This window comes from Papaver somniferum, chromosome 10, assembly GCF_003573695.1.
Source record: "Papaver somniferum cultivar HN1 chromosome 10, ASM357369v1, whole genome shotgun sequence".
NCBI classification, from domain to species: Eukaryota; Viridiplantae; Streptophyta; class Magnoliopsida; order Ranunculales; family Papaveraceae; genus Papaver; species Papaver somniferum.
Genome location: NC_039367.1, coordinates 19,327,811 through 19,342,189, shown reverse-complemented (window position 1 = coordinate 19,342,189; position 14,379 = coordinate 19,327,811). Strand labels below are relative to the sequence as shown.

At 34.2% G+C, this 14,379-nt stretch overlaps 1 long non-coding RNA gene across 1 annotated transcript; it reads right to left on the bottom strand.

Annotated features, from left to right (window-relative positions):
- Positions 1-530: 530 nt before the first annotated feature.
- Positions 531-9,194, bottom strand: LOC113317285. The gene is made up of 6 exons (XR_003343379.1): positions 8,044-9,194; positions 7,256-7,340; positions 3,534-3,593; positions 3,113-3,289; positions 2,556-2,656; positions 531-1,655 (listed from the first exon to the last, which is right to left on the bottom strand). It is a non-coding gene; the product is annotated as an uncharacterized LOC113317285 (long non-coding RNA).
- Positions 9,195-14,379: the final 5,185 nt, after the last annotated feature.

The following is a 14,379-nucleotide window of genomic DNA, read 5'->3' as shown; positions in this document are numbered from 1 at the left end:
CTCTCAAATCATCTCAAATTCAGACGAAACCCTAATCTTCTTATATGTCTCATCTTCACGATTCACCACAACATCATCTTCTTTCTCTCTATCCACAGATATATCATCCCCTTCTTCATCTATCAAGTTTCATTGTTTGATTTAATTTACAACTCAGTGTCAATCTCATCTCACAAAATTCGGCAGAAGAAGAAATGCAGAAGAAGGGAAGAGAAATAGAAGAGAGGAGAAGCAGAAAGAAGAAGAATGAGAAAATAACAAAGAAGAAGAAAAAGAAATGGAAAATTTGTTGGTTGGTCATGGGCCCATATAGTTATTTATAGAAGGGTCCAACCGGAATTTTCTTTTATCGGGAGGTCCAAAATTAATTGAAAAATTGAAATGATCATAATACCTTCTACTACCAAACGTGTGCGTGTGTAGTGTGTACACCCTTATTATATTTAGTACATATCCGCTGCACTGCTTACAAATTTGAGTACACATAGCTTATATACTTATAAATTCGAGTACATATCTTCTGCACCGTTAACTATCAAAATCAACGGCAAGAAGCTTCACTCTCTTAACTGGTTTTTCGTCCAAGTTTTACAAACCCAATCTTTGAATATTCGACCAATGTTTCCATGTTTATCTCAAGTTCTAAATCAAGCTTTTGCCTTTGCCAGACATCCCTTGTGCACAGCCTCGAGCCAAGACTAGCAGCTACACAATACTTGGGCAGAACTGTTGCCCTCTTCACTGATTACTCGCCTCAAACTCTTGTCGAAAGTCTGGTCGAACCCTTGTACAACCTATGTAACCATGGCTGATAAATGCAAAAGACTTACTTGGATTTGTGAATACTGGTTGCACAATCCCTTGTCTGCATTTTTAACATCTCCTACATCTGACATACTAAGCTGGTCGCAGCTGATCTTGAAACTGTGAAGAAATGCTCTTTCTACAAACAACCTGTGTGCAGTTTGCTTATATACAGTTCTGAGCTTGATGTTGAATCCTAAGATCTTTCAATCTCCTTCCCTGAGACAATAATTAAATTACACAAGCATCCACATTTCTAATTCATTCAAAAATCAGAAACATTCATCATCACTTATCATCATAACGGCAGCAACTTGTCTTCTCTTCACTGCCTTCTCTTGGAAGCAAAACGACTTCAAAATCAAACCAAACTCTCCAAAATTGAATACCCAATCTTTATTTCCTTCTCATCTTCGAGATCCCAGTCCTGATCTCCCTTGATCTTCATTCCAATCAATGACAGACAACAACTCTTTCCCAACTGGTTTCTCGGTATTAATCTCTCACTCTGTCGTGTTGTTCTGAGCTTCTGGATCACGCCTTTCCTCCTCAAACACGACCACAAGAACCGTGACTAGCTGCTGGTCGACTTTGTTGGACAACGGTGAACTCTTGGCAGCAGCTCTTCGTATTTTGGTTGTAGACTGAGATGAAATGAGCAGAACTGGTCGAGTGTATTAGCACCTAGCTTTGTTGTTGCTGCGTATAAGACTGGCCCTTATCACAGCAGGTGGCTACCCCGATTAATAAGTGTGACTGCCTTGGCTTCAAATCCATTAGCACCTAGCGTAGCCAAAATAATGAATTATGCCTCTTCTCCTCTTCTTTCATGTAACATGACTCCAAAATGCCTGCAAAATAAAACAAACGTAATATACAAAAATACAAGAGAAATAACTAAGAAAAGCATAAAAAATTGACATTCAAAAGATGTATTTAAGGCACTTATCACCCATTACCAATGAAAACTCTTAAGACGTGTAGGCATTTAGCAAACCATACCAACTAACGAAGAATAATAATCCTGCAAAATGTTTTCCAGTCTATAAATGATGTACTCAATTTCTTGACAATACATCTGCACTCAATTTATTCGGTCCTTTCTTTTTCGAAGGCAACAAATAACTATTTCTTGACAGTACTTATACACCCAATTTATTGACAGTATACCTACACTCAGTTCATGTTTTACATCTACACTTGAATAAACTCAATTCATATTGTATAATCCAAAAAAAAAATCGTTCTCGAACCGACACATAAACTGCTTAATAAGCCAATTCCATTACCAACCCAAAAAGATCATATAACCAATGGATAATGCTAAGAAACAAAATTCTTCCTTTCATACCATGACAGTATTACGTTACAAAACACAACTAATTCTATCTAAACCTATGTGTAATGCTAAGAAAGGCAAGTCTTCGTTTCACAACTATCAGTACATATTGGATGCACTCATATTTTCAGTGGATTTTAAACATAATAACACGGATTTAGTGTTAAGAAAAATATGTATAGGATCCTATCAATGTCCCCATAATGAACAATACTTCACTTAGTCCAACTTGGGTAATTATAGAGTGAATATACTTAAAAATTGAAACTAAAATCGTTATGGGTTGTCCAGCGGATAGACGACGGTGCTGGTATACTAAGAGAAAAAGGTATAGCAAGGAGATAAACTGTTTATTAGTTTTTTTTTTTGGTATTCCTCTATGCGAAAAAAGAAACTTAAGCAAGAGTCTTACGTAGTTGTGTTGATAAGGTGTACCAATCTCTGCTTGTAAGAATGACTTTATGCAACCATATCAACTAGCACGTCTTGTTGAGCCCCTTGCTAATTGACCAACTGAGATGATCAAAAAATGTATAAAAACTCCAAGCGGATTACTAGGTTATGCTTAGTGCAGAATAATAGTTATGGAGCAAAAAACCAGCAACTACTGTAATGTTCTATGAAGTGTAGACTATGATTTTTACAGAGTGCAACATTTATACACTGATTTCTCGTCAGTGTAGCGTATATAAACTGAATTTTCAGCAGTGCAGCATATACGCACTGCCAAATTATACCAAATGAAGCTGCAAAAACCTTCTACAATACTTATCTGGGAATAATACAGTACATTCATTATGGACTCCATCAAACTCATTAAAAATGCATGAGAATGCAATACATGCATTACACACTCTCATCAAAACACACTAAAAATGCATGAGAATGCAGTACATACATTATGCACACCCATTAAAACACACTTCATACTAAACAAGATTACATAAACAAGAATATCGAAACACTTACATGTTTGCATTATATCGTCCCAAGAACTTCACCGGAGTTTGATCCTTCAGAGAAAGGACGCAACCATCAGGAAATTCATGAAATCCCATTATACGCCACGGCCACCACGATCCATTCCTACGCCTAACCCGAACTAAACTACCAACAGACAAATCGTTCTTCTTCGACCTATATCCACTAGACGGATTCAAAAACTAAAAATCAATTGCATATCAAAAAAAGTAATGAATATAACAAAAGCAAAACAATTCTTTTCAGTACGCCATATATGCACTGCTGGATTCTTTTGCAGCACTACATATATATCATACTGATATAAACAGTACATCATATATGCACTGCTGGATCACACCCAAAATCAACTGAAAATAGAATCAACTATAAAAGAATAATCAGAATAAAAAACTTAAGAGCCACCTACCTGAATTATGTTAGTCTCTAGATCCGAATAAGAACAGAGCATGAATCCAACGACAAAGGCCTGCACCAAATTAAAAAAAAAGACATATACCAATGCTGATTCATTAGATTATCAAACTGATACTTATTTTTTTTTACACAAAGCACACACATATACACAAAATTTAGATGTTACACATTTTATAGACATACAACGACCGTATTATATTCAGTACATCACATATGTACTCCTGATTATGAAATTAAAACAACAAGAAAAAGTATGATTTTAACTGGGAAAAAAAATAATCTACCAAAAACGGAAAATTATCTCAAATTGACAATCCACCCAATCAAAATAATATCAATTACAAAAACAGATTCATAAACAAGAAAAATTCAAAACAAAGAGATGAATTTTACACATCTTAAACATATACGACAATTATAATACCATCAGTACGACATATATGTACTACCGGATCCTGCAACCACGGATCTACAATAAAACATCAACAACTCAGATCTATACAACCAATCTTTAGCTAAAATCACCGAGAAAGGAAATGAGATTACAGATCTAAAAACTAATTGTGAATCGAGTTAGGATTTCAAAGTGAATTTAGTGCTATTAGGGTTTTTGAAACCATAGATTTTTCTGTAAATTCTTATCCAAACTGATAAATCAAGGATTATGACCGAATTAAACAATCAAAATAGATGAAACTTATCTTGTTTGTTGGATTTTATTGATGATTCATTCAATAAAACTCGTCGGTGATGCTTCAAATGGAGTTTCTTCGATCTTCAACGCAGAGCTGGAGTCGTGGAAAGAGAAAATGAAAATAAAAATGAAAATCTCTGTGACTGATTTAGTCTTATCGTTATTATGCATGAAGGGTAATCCAGACATTTATCGAAAATATTTTCCTAGTTTCGCACGTGTACAGGACCAAGTGATAAGAAATTGGGTCTATTTTTCTTCTTTCTTTTAATTATGGACCTCTGGTTATTGGGCTTTAGTGGGTGGACCTGCCACTAACTATGAACACTATAATAGGATCTATAGGTAATTCCTACAAAAGAAATCGAGTTTAAATTCTCGACTAAACTGGGGATAAGGTCGACCAAAAATACATCTACACCCAACGCGATGGACACGTGCAGCCACAAGGATAACATCCAAAATTACTATTTTAACCTTTGAATACAACTTGATAAATGTTCTTCACCCAGTGTCTGAATGACGTGTGCGAGCAGTCCATTTCGCTTAACTTTTCGAGATCTATCCAATGATACTAGTCTCATGTTAAAATTATTATTTCATAAATTTCTATTAACTAATGTGTATCTCTAATTAATCGAGTCAATATCGACTTAGTCGTCCCTTGACTAGTCTAGTAGCGTTGACGAGCTTGGAGGTCTTTACATTCTCCCCACCTTATTCATTTTCGTCCTCGAAAATCAAACCACCCTTCTGATCTTCAAAACTCCCCACCTTATAGAATAATCCCATCTCTTATCTAACCGCAAACAACATAACACAAACCACAAACCTATATGGCTTTCTACAACTAAAATTTGTGGCTCTAGGTTCAACTATGTTGATTTAAGTTGTATCACAGAGGGAAGTCTAAGTTTCTCACACTAATTTCCATTTATAAAATATGTGTCTCTAACTTCAAGGAAGAATCCTACGAATCTTTCTAATTGACTTTATAATTATCGGTTTTCTAAAATATCTAAATCATACTAAACGTCTATGATCGGTCGCCTCTGAATGCAGTTGCCCTGTCAAGATTTCCCAGTCCCGACAATGCCTTCCTAGGAACAAAGAGAACACAACCTTTACTATTCCCCAGTGCTGGATTAACTAAGTATTAATTTATTAAGATTAGTTAGTCTTTAAACTTTTATTGAAACTGGTGTAAGTCTTATTAAATTTACTTTGTAAAATATATAGATAATTCACAACATTTTAAACAATTTTATTTATAATCATCGATTTTTTTTATATATTATTTATTTATTTTACCAATATAAGTACTCCCAATTCGATTTTTATGTCAATTTATGATATCAGATACTTTTAACTTCACTGTAATATCATATATAAATTTTCCAAATATTATCTACTATAGATCGTTATTAACTTAATTACTCAAATATTATTATTATTACTTCGTGTAAACTTGTTTCATTTTAGAAATTTACGGAGTCATTTATTAGATTAAAGATAATTTGTAATTAGTTTAATTTCCAAAACTTATTCGTAGATAAGCGAAAATATTCCATAGTTATTTAATCATAATTATTATTTTTACCATTATATATTCTTATTGAAATTTTAGTTAAATTAAGTTCAATACGATACAAATTGAGAAATGCTAACATTACTTTATCAAAAATATTATTATTATTTTTACTATCATTTATAACTACTATTAAAATATTTTTATTATTAACATTGATTGTCGAAATATTATTATAACTACTCTTACGAATATTATTAAGTCCCAATAAAATTATTAACATTTTTGTGATCATAAATTGTTGAACCTACGTATAAGTTAAGGTACTCAATAAATTTCTATGTGATTTACAATAATACTAATCTCTCTATTTTTATCGTATTAAATTGTGTACGTGCTCACACTTTTTAGACTAATTATTCTCTAATGTTTATTAGCAAAAATTACTGGTGTACCCTAGGATTTTTACTTTAACACATAAACAAACAATCACACAAACAAATCAAGCAATCAAATAATTCTTTTAATTATTGATAGCTTTTAGTAATTAAGATTTATCTCACAACTCAACCAAGTTCTAAACTAATATAGATCACTAACTGGCACTGGTTATTTTTATTGTCTCCCATATAAGATCTAATAGTGAGCTCTGATACCAACACTGTAGCTCCCCCTAAGCTAGCAGCTAACTAAACTAACAAATTAAACTAAATAAAGAGGCACTATGAATCTAAATCATTTATTTAAACATTCAATTAAGAAATCTGCTACAAAACTTAACCCAAAACTAACCCCGCTCAGAAATATATATATACAAGAACTCCTTTCAAATGATACATATACAATAGTCATTTGGTTTGCAAATAAAATTTACAACATAATAAACATAGCAATATTCAACTAATTAACGGAGTCAACTCCTCGAAGCTTTCGTTGTGCAACTCTGATATGTCTTTGAAACTGAAAGTGGAAAAGGGTGAGCATAGAATGCCCAGTAGGAATAACATTTAACTTTAAAGAAATCATGAGCAAGATTTGGAAAACAATTAATGTTTTCCCAAATATCAGTGACTAAGTCACTAGAATGCACAAACATGTATATGGACAAACTCCTTCGTCAAACAATGTATAATATGGTTGTGCAATTCCGAACTCGCAAATCCACACCTAATCGTACATATGGATGTCAAAAATTCCGAACTCGCAAACCGTCGACCGATATAAGCATAAAAGCTGAATTCATGTAGATATAAATGTGAAGGAGCGTACCCTATATACCACATGTGGAAATTCTCATTTCCCATTACAATTCATAATGACATACCTTACAAGTCATTTCCATTTCATGGAAAGATTCAAAGAATCGACAGAATTATCATAATGCAGTTTGTATAAAGCATGGAATGCATGACAAATAATGTATGAGTTGATAAACATAAACTTTTGTAAAAGAAAACAACAATGATTTTCAAAAGAGTTAAAATATTCCCACCTCTTTTGATGACAAGCCACGCCTACCTCGAGATCTACGATCCACTGGTTCATACTTTGAATCGAGCGTTGTTGATAAGGACTAACTGTTAATCATACAAGCACTCTAAGAGTTTAGACGAAAAGGCTCACACAAGGCTCATAACATAATCTCATACAATTCTCTAGTTATAAGCTAAGTGAACTAACTAATGGTTCTAAACCCATTTATGGTTCTTCGCCTTTTATTATTCATCCTTCGCATAACTAAGAGTTTACTAATCCAATTAGATCGATTCTGTAGTCCATAGCTAAGTCTTACGAATATCTACAACTTTGTAGAAGAAGCCAAAGGTTAAATCAGACCATAAGAGGTCCAAAACATAAAAGTAGAATATCTAATCTTAAGCCCAAAACCACTAAATAAGCCCATTACACAAGGCCTGGTCCACTAGGGTCAATTAACAGTCAAATTAACGGTCAACAGGGTACGATCAACGTCCAAAGTCAAGTCAACGTCCTGGTCAAATGGTCATACGAGTCAACTCAGTGAGTTGAAACTGATTTAGACTGAGTTAACTTAGTCAGATTATCTAAATCATACAATAGTACAACTGAGTCAGACTGGAGAGGTTCAGTCAGACAGGCATAAGTTCAGGCCTGAACCATAAGACAAGCTAAAGGTTCTACCACACCTGTAATTCTAACCATAGTTCTATTTCACTAACCTGGTTCTATCATTTGATCACTACAAAATTATCCATAATAAAAGAACTCTAAAAACTCAATACAATTGTAATTTAAGCCTACCTGCAATTGCAGTAGTTGCAAGCTTTTCAACACAAACAAACCAGCACAGCTAAACTGCCAATGCATATCTATAACTCTCAATTAAACTTGTCCTTTACTTCTCAGTTTCACTATCATTCCTCAGAACCTTGTACTTCACCAGACCATAACCCCTGCAACATCTCAATTCAGTTCCACTACAACTTTTGTAATTCATCACAGTTCTCTGTAACCCAATAATAACTGCATCATAACTTTAACCACAATTCGGACATCCATAATTATCCAATCCCATATCTTGTAATCACTCATTCATCCAAACCATAACAATTTCAATTCTAACACACTTAAACTTCAATTACTACAATCATCATTGTCAGCTAAACGAACTCAGATGCACACCCACATAACTGACTTAATCTTAATCAACTTGAACCATCAAAATAAACATAGCAACCTTACTTCGACATCATTTCCATTATCATCTGCAACCTCATCCCATTCATCTAAAACTCATATTCATTCATAATCACCCAATCTCAATAATTAAAACAATTCAGATTAAAATACTATAACTCAATCAATTTAGAGACTTACCCAAGTATCAGCATCCACTGAATTGCTTTTCCCTCAATCCAATTCTATTGAAACCCTAAATCAATTTTGGGAAAGAACACATGAACCTTAATTCTTCAATTTCTCCTATCGAATTCTCAAATAACACAACAAACTTCTTCTTCATGATCTGTTCGTGAAACCCATCCTTAATTTCATCTTCATCATCACCAAATCGAACTCTTAATACTTCTCTCACATTGTCTTGAGAAACCCTAAGTCTAACTTCTTCGATTGATCACTGAATCAACTTCAGAACTTCGATTCTGCTACAACCCTACTGTTTTTTTATCTAATAGCAACCCAATCACCTCTCAAATCATCTCAAATTCAGACGAAACCCTAATCTTCTTATATGTCTCATCTTCACGATTCACCACCACATCATCTTCTTTCTCTCTATCCACGGATATATCATCCCCTTCTTCATCTATCAAGTTTCATTGTTTGATTTAATTTACAACTCAGCGTCAATCTCATCTCACAAAATTCGGCATAAGAAGAAACGCAGAAGAAGGGAAGAGAAATAGAAGAGAGGAGAAGCAGAAAGAAGAAGAATGAGAAAATAACAAAGAAGAAGAAAGAGAAATTGAGTTTATCTTCTCGACTAAACTGGGGATAAAGTCGACAAAAATGCATCTGCACCCAACGCTATGGACACGTGCAGCCACAAGGATAACATCCAAAATTACTATTTTACCCTTTGAATACAACTTGATAAATGTTCTTCATCCAGTGTCCGAATGACGTGTGCGAGTAGTCCATTTCGCTTAACTTTTCGAGATCTATCCGATGATACTAGTCTCATGTTCAAATTATTATTTCATAAATTTCTATTAACTAATGTTCGTCTCTAATTAATCGAGTCAATAGCGGCTTAGTCGTCCCTTGACTAGTTTAGTAACGTTGACGAGCTTGAGGGTCTTTACAATCCTTTCCAGATTTGGATGTATGATCATGATCAAAGATATTTTAACTTCCAAACCAGAGTATTTCTGGAAAGAGTTGCAAGGTTATTTCCTTCAACGATGGCATGATTCTTAGAGTCGTATCTAGATGGCAGTGATCTGAGAATTTTAATCACAATGTCCTTTCCAGGAATAGTCTTACCCAATGCAAAAGATGCATTAACAATTTCAGAAACTTTGTGAATAACTCATCAAATGAATTTTCATCTACCATACGAAGGTTTTCCCAATCATAATTTAGGTTTTGAAGCCTAGCTTCCTTTTCACAGGTATTCCCTTCAAATAAGGTTTTGATCACTAATATTGACAAAAAATCTTGAGATAGTAACTCTTGCGAGTTCGACCGATCATTGCTCTAACAAAAACATTCCCAGCATCTTCACAGGTGGGTATTCTTTTTGTAATCTTCGGAGAAGCATAACATCTTATGGCCTAGTTATTTTGTTGGCTCCAACTGTAGAGTGAGAGTTTCGTAAGGCACCGAAATAGTGGTGACTTTGCGGACGTTTGAAGAATTCCCCAATGTGGTAAGAAGAGAAGCAAAAGTCACAAGATGTTATTTAATGTTATGGAGCCGCCACATGTTTCTTTGGTTAGTCGCTTCTATCTGCTTCTTGCTTGAAAACTTCTTTTCATCTTAGGGTTTATGAAATAAATCATATTATCATTTTATTACATGGTTTTGTTCCTTCTAGCATAGAGGGTCTTCGATTCTCCACAGCTGAACAGTCGACTTAGATCGTTGGATCTGTTAGAGCACTGCTCGGTCGAACTCGCAAGCGTTGCTATCTCAAGCTTGTTTTTCAAGTTTAGTTATCAAAACTATAAATCTTGATTTTTATTCTACTTATATCTAAGTCTCGGATTAGGATATAAAGTGTAGTTGAGCATTAGACTTCACGGCGTTCATCGATTGAAGACGAAGAACTACTAAGGGGAGCTTATGGAACTTCATCAACAAAAGGTATGTGGAGACTTGAACTCATCTATCACTAAAAAGTCTATCTACTTTATCTCCTATTTGAAATAAAAGTCGTATAATTATATATACTTCGATTATAAATATTTGATATTTCGAGTTGAGTTTAACTCGCTTACATATTTCTCGAAATATGTGTTAGTAAGCTTTCGCTTTAACCAAGTTCATCTTATATTCTTGACAAAAGTAAAAAGATGATTATGTGAAAATCGCCTTGTAACATCTTACATGATTTGTGTGAGACAGTCATTTGATGTAGACTCAGAATATTTCGTATTGATCATTTGATCACTTGAAAATTGATTTGAAGCTAATAGTTTGTGTGAGACAGCTATTGTCGTCTTCTAAGAATGTTTCAACGATTGAAACGGGAGTTTAGAAATAACTATGATTGGATATAGCACAATATGCATACTTGTAAGCTAATTGTTGCATGTTATTCCAAGTCCGGGAACCATAGTATGCATACCCGTATGCGTACTGGTTGGTTAATGAAAGTCCGGGAAATTAGTTTGCATACCGGTATGCGTACTGGCGTGAGGTTCAAGTTTCGGAAATTCAACTGAGTTTGGAAGGTATGCGTACCCGTTCGCATACTGACGAACCCAAACTAAGTCTGGCTACTTAGGTATGCGTACCCGTTTGCATACTTACAGTAGGTTATATTCTAAAATCGGTTTGTTCATGAACTAATACATTATATAATAAGGAATGCAATCTTTTGCAACCATGGCTATAATGTTCATGAATTGATTCGAGTGAATCAAAATCTATTTTTCTTCAATTGTATCTTCTATACTTCTATGAGAACATAAACAATTGAACAACTCTAGAACTAGTTTCATTTGATTCATTTGAACTAGTTATGGTTAAGATGAATATGGTTGATATGAAAGTGTTCATATGGATAACTTCGGTTAACTATTGTTGAGCCAACAAGGTGTACACATTTAGGTACGGTTACTCATATCTAATCATGTCACTTTTCATTTGTGTGTAACAAGCTAAGTTCGATCTAACGGTTGAAAGATATTAGCTTGAGTCTAATCAGGTTTTCATCTAACAGTGAATATTGAATGCTTTGTTACCAAGGTAACATTGATTGCAAACCCTGATTTGAAGACTATATAAGGGAGAACTCTAGCAACTGGGAAACCTAATCCCTATACCTCTTGTGTGATATTAGTTGCGACTAGAGTCGATTCTCCTTTAACCTTTGGTTTTTTTCCAAAACCCAGTAGGTTAACGACTTGAAGACTTTATTGGGATTGTGAATCTAGAGCTAACTATTTCTCTGTAATTGCATGTTCAGATCTTGTTGTTTTCTATCGTGATTGAGTACTATATTCTCTAAGATTTGCTCGAGATTAATCTCCGATAAGCAAGATAAAAAGTAGTCACAAACATCTTCGTCTCATCGTTTGTGATTCCACAATATCTTGTTTCGCTACCATATGATTAATATTATTGTGAGGTGATTGATATTACTAGGCTGTTCTTCGGGAATATAAGTCCGGTGTATCAATTGGTTCCTGTTCACCTTGATTTATCAAAAGATGGAATAAAACTCATAGGTATATCTGTGGGAGACAGATTTCTCTATTCAGTAGACTTTTCTGTGTGAGATAGATTGGTTTTTCAAGTCTTCGACTTTGGGTCGTAGCAACTCTTAGTTGTGGGTGAGATCAGCTAAGGGGATCAAGTGCGCAGAATCCGGCGTGGTTCTAGAGGTGTAAGGAACGCGACTGTACCTTGATCAGTGTGAGATTGGTTAGGGCTCAACTACATTCCAGTCTAAATTTAACTTGGAGTAGGCTAGATGTAGCGGCTTAATACAATGTGGTGTTCAAATCTAGACTAGGTCCCGGGGTTTTTCTGCATTTGCGGTTTCCTCGTTAACAAAATTTCTGGTGTCTGTGTTATTTCTTTTCCGCATTGAAAACGTGGGGGTCTAACAACCTCACCTAATATTTCGCTTAGCAATTTGTATGGACTAACTCCAATCTAGATTTGTTCGTTTTGTGGAAATGCAAATCATGTTCAAAGCACGTGTTGGAGATTCAGGAGGAGCAATAAGAAAATCACCAAGCTGCAAAAGAACATGCAAAAGATGAATCTGGATAATCAACATGGGTCTCATAAAACCAGTGCTTCCATAATCAGAAGATGTAGGAAATACAACAAACCTTGGTAAACCACTATGTAGTAAATAAGGAGAGCATTTGGCTCACAACGTCTCTATCTAATACCAGAGACGTTCGCATCCTCATCTTTAACTTGAGAAAATGGGGTTTTGCGTTTTTGTGGCTCAAGTATTGTATTTATTTTTATTAAGAAAATATTCTCCTAACAATATAGATAATGGATCATTAAACTACAAAAGACTTGTTTTTCTAGGGTTTAGACGTTCATAAGTCTATTTATGAAACTGCTTGTAGACCTCCTCTTTCCCTAAAAAGATATAGTTTCATGTCTCATTTAACTAGAAGCACCACAAGCAGGGATGCAGTCGAAGCAGTAAACGTGTATCCGTGTAAAGGAATTTCTTCCTCAAAAGTGAAGAAAGTGAAGGCTACAAATAGTGGAGAAGGTTCTTCCTCTAATTGGTTCTTGTCTTTTTATCAGCTTGATGATAACTTCAGGGACTTGGTGAAAGAATTCATCAACAAAATAAACAATTTAAAATCTCAAATTGTTTCGTCTTTAGAAAAGTTAATTCACTATGAACGAATGTTGTCTCAAACAATAAACACCGCGCGTGAACTAAAAAGAGACCTTAGTGAGTTGACAGATATTTCTGAAGATTTGGAGGAATTGAACGATCCGAGAATCAATGGATTTTTCAATAATGAGAAGGAATTCTCAGTAGATGCTCTGAGAAAGATCTAAAACGACTAGTAAGTCTTCGAATGAGAACTTTATTTTCTTGTTTTATTTAGAAGAATAACTAGAATTTGGAATAGAAATTATTGTGATTAAACATAGCTATGTCCAACGTTTTCATCTTCATGTTTTTAGATTTATTGTTTTAAATTTTAAATTTGTTTGGAAGATGATTTTGCAGTATTAATCTTTATGGTTTTATATATTGAAATTTCTTATGGGATATGAGTGTTTGCGTCCGTGAACTGTGATTGTCCTCTATATTGTCAAAAGTAAAGTCTTTCGTAAGTAGATATGCATGTATTGATAAAATAATGAATAGACTTTTGACATATAAAAAAGTTAAGCCTATTATGTCAATTATTGATGGAAGATAGGTTAAAATCTTTTGTTTGCAAGGATTATGTCTATTGTATGTCATTCTGCGAATAGTGATGGAAAATAGAATGAGTCCTTGCTTATTCCGCAGTATTGATCTTCTCCGATCCATAATTTTTGTGTATATACTGTGTTGTTCCATAAGGTGACTTATGTTGAGCACTATCAACGGAGTTGATTATTTTCTTATGATTAGCTTAGTTGTTGCTCCGTGAGGTACTTTATGTCGAGCATGACCAATTAAACTGATTACTTTTTGTGGTTAATTTGGTTGTGTATTCCGATTAGATTATTTATGGGTTCTCTTGTGATTAATCTAATTGAGTATTTTTGAGTCTCCATAGGTTCACTTATGTTGAGCATTTCCGATTAAATTAATCATAGGTTCTCTTTTGGTTAATTTAATTGTGTGTTTTTGGATTCAAATATTCGTATGTGATTTGTTATGTCCAAAGAAATCCTTCTTTTCTTTTGAAATTAAGGTCGCTCTTGTTGTTCTTTCGGGAATGACATTTTATGGGGGAGAGTTCTTAA